This window comes from Ranitomeya imitator, chromosome 4 (genome assembly GCF_032444005.1).
Source record: "Ranitomeya imitator isolate aRanImi1 chromosome 4, aRanImi1.pri, whole genome shotgun sequence".
NCBI lineage: Eukaryota > Metazoa > Chordata > Amphibia > Anura > Dendrobatidae > Ranitomeya > Ranitomeya imitator.
The window spans coordinates 601753522-601756385 of record NC_091285.1 but is presented as its reverse complement, the minus strand read 5'-3'; the positions used below and the strand labels follow the sequence as shown (position 1 = coordinate 601756385).

The 2864-nt window shown below is 46.5% G+C and overlaps 1 pseudogene; it reads right to left on the bottom strand.

Annotated features, from left to right (window-relative positions):
- Nucleotides 1-669: 669 nt before the first annotated feature.
- LOC138676861 (elongation factor 1-alpha, somatic form-like) lies at nucleotides 670-2390 on the bottom strand (annotated as a pseudogene).
- Between the last annotated feature and the right edge of the window lie 474 nt (nucleotides 2391-2864).

Genomic DNA, 2864 nt, shown 5'->3' with positions numbered 1-2864 from the left:
GGTACCAACCTATTGCGCGGTACCACCAGCGGAACACCGTCGCACCACACACACACACACTCTATATGCTGTACGCAACACACATACAAACACTCACAATCACATACACACACTTTCGCACTCACACTCTCTCACACTCACTCACATATACTCATACACTCACACTCTCTCACACTCATACACTCACACATTCACACTCACACATTCATACTCACACACACACACACTCACACACACTCACCCTCACGCACTCACGCAGCCTCTTGCATGGTACCACCAGCGGAACACCGTCGCGAACCCGCCGCTACTGGGATCAGCCGAATGATTCACTGACTGCCGCCATCTTTGTATAGGAGGAGCGCATGCACAGTTTTAATGTGACTGCCGCAATCTGTATGCACAAAGATGGAGGCGGTCTGATTTACTGCGCCTGTGTGAATTACACGCAGGCGCAGTGAATCATTCGACTGATCCCAGCAGCAGATGCGCGACGTGTCTACAGGCAGAGGAAGCCGGTCACATTAAAGGGGTTTTAAAAATGTACTGTGTCTGACTGTGTACAGAGCATACCACATCTCCTGGGCAGGGGAGGAAGCAAAAGATAATACTGACATTACAGCAGGGGATCACAGTGGATTCATTTTGTGAGGTAAAATATTTCACTGACTATTTTTTTTTTTTTTTTCGCATTAACTTTTTTTAATGGTCTCAAATTTGGTGACAGATTTTGGTCAAGTTGTTTCCACTTAAAAATTACTATTTTAAAAACACTAATAACTTAAAAACTGCCACAAACAAAATGGTCCACAGACATTCCTTTCCTTCTGAAGCATTTACGATGCATTGTAATCCAGTCTTTTACTTTTAAACTGAAATGGCCAATTAAAACAAACAGTTCTGAGACCGATCTTCCACCGCTGGTTAAGACTGAGGTGGCGCTAAATTTTTGGAATATTCATTTGGATTTCTGGGCCTTCTGAGCGGACTTTGTGACTTTGCCAGCACCAGCAGCTTTCTTTTCAACGGCCTTGATGACACCAACAGCAACGGTCTGTCTCATATCATGCACGGCAAAACGTCCAAGAGGAGGATAGTCAGAGAAGCTCTCCACACACATGGGTTTGCCTGGGACCATTTCAACAATGGCGGCATCACCGGACTTCAGGGACTTGGGGTTTTCTTCCAGTTTCTTACCAGAACGACGGTCAATCTTCTCTTTCAGCTCAGCAAACTTGCAAGCAATGTGAGCAGTGTGGCAATCCAACACAGGTGCATACCCAGCACTGATCTGGCCAGGGTGGTTCAGGATAATAACCTGTGCGGTGAATCCACCAGCCTCAAGAGGAGGGTCATTCTTGCTGTCACCAGCAACGTTGCCACGACGGATGTCCTTCACGGAAACGTTCTTTACGTTGAAACCAACGTTGTCACCGGGCATAGCCTCGGTCAGAGCTTCATGATGCATTTCCACAGACTTAACCTCAGTTGTTACATTGACTGGGGCAAAAGTGACCACCATGCCTGGTTTCAGGACACCAGTTTCCACACGACCAACGGGTACTGTGCCAATACCACCAATCTTATAGACATCCTGAAGGGGCAGACGAAGAGGCTTGTCAGTGGGGCGGCTTGGTGGCAGAATGCAGTCAAGAGCTTCAAGCAGGGTAGTTCCGCTGCCTTTTCCTTCTTTGCGGGTGATGCTCCATCCCTTGAACCAGGGCATGTTAGCACTTGGCTCAAGCATGTTGTCACCGTTCCATCCAGAAATGGGCACAAAGGCAACTGTATCGGGGTTGTAGCCAATCTTCTTAATGTAAGTGCTGACTTCCTTTACAATTTCTTCGTAACTCTTCTGGCTGTATGGGGGTTCAGTGGAATCCATCTTGTTGACGCCAACAATGAGTTGCTTCACACCCAGGGTGTAGGCCAGGAGAGCATGCTCACGGGTTTGTCCATTCTTAGAGATACCAGCCTCAAACTCTCCCACACCAGCAGCAACGATCAGGACAGCGCAGTCAGCCTGAGAAGTACCAGTGATCATGTTCTTGATGAAGTCTCTGTGTCCAGGGGCATCAATAATGGTGACATAGTACTTGCTGGTCTCAAATTTCCACAGGGAGATATCAATGGTGATACCACGCTCACGTTCAGCCTTCAGTTTGTCCAAAACCCAGGCATACTTGAAGGAGCCCTTGCCCATCTCAGCGGCTTCCTTCTCGAACTTCTCAATGGTACGCTTGTCAATACCGCATTTGTAGATAAGATGTCCGGTTGTGGTGGACTTGGTGTCCAATGACGACAATGTTGATGTGCGTCTTCTCCTTTCCCATTTTGAGTGTTTAGATGTTTGGCGATAGACACCTTGTAAATTCGCCGCAGACCCGGTGAGGAAGAGCTTCACTGACTATTTTTAAAAAATATTTTACCTCACAAAATGTATCCTCTGCGATCTCCTGCTGTAATGTCGGTATTGTCTTTTGTTTCCTCCCCTGCCCAGGAGCTGCGGTATGTTCTGTACATGGTCAGACACAGGGGTGAGGGTGTCTGAGCATGTACGCAGCATGCCACATCTCCTGGGCAGGGGGAAGCAAAAGACAATACTGATATTACAGCAGGGGATCATAGTGGATTCATTTTGTGAGGTAAAATATTTCACTGACTGTTTTTAAAAAATATTTTACCTCACAAAATGTATCCTCTGCAATCTCCTGCTGTAATGTCAGTAATGTCTTTTGCTTCCTCCTCTGTCCAGGAGCTGTGGTATGTGAGACACAGACAATTTTTAAAATGAACTTTTGTTCGTGGGAAAACCCTTTTAAAAAGCAAATATCAATGCCAACATGGATCCTCATAAAAAGTACGCA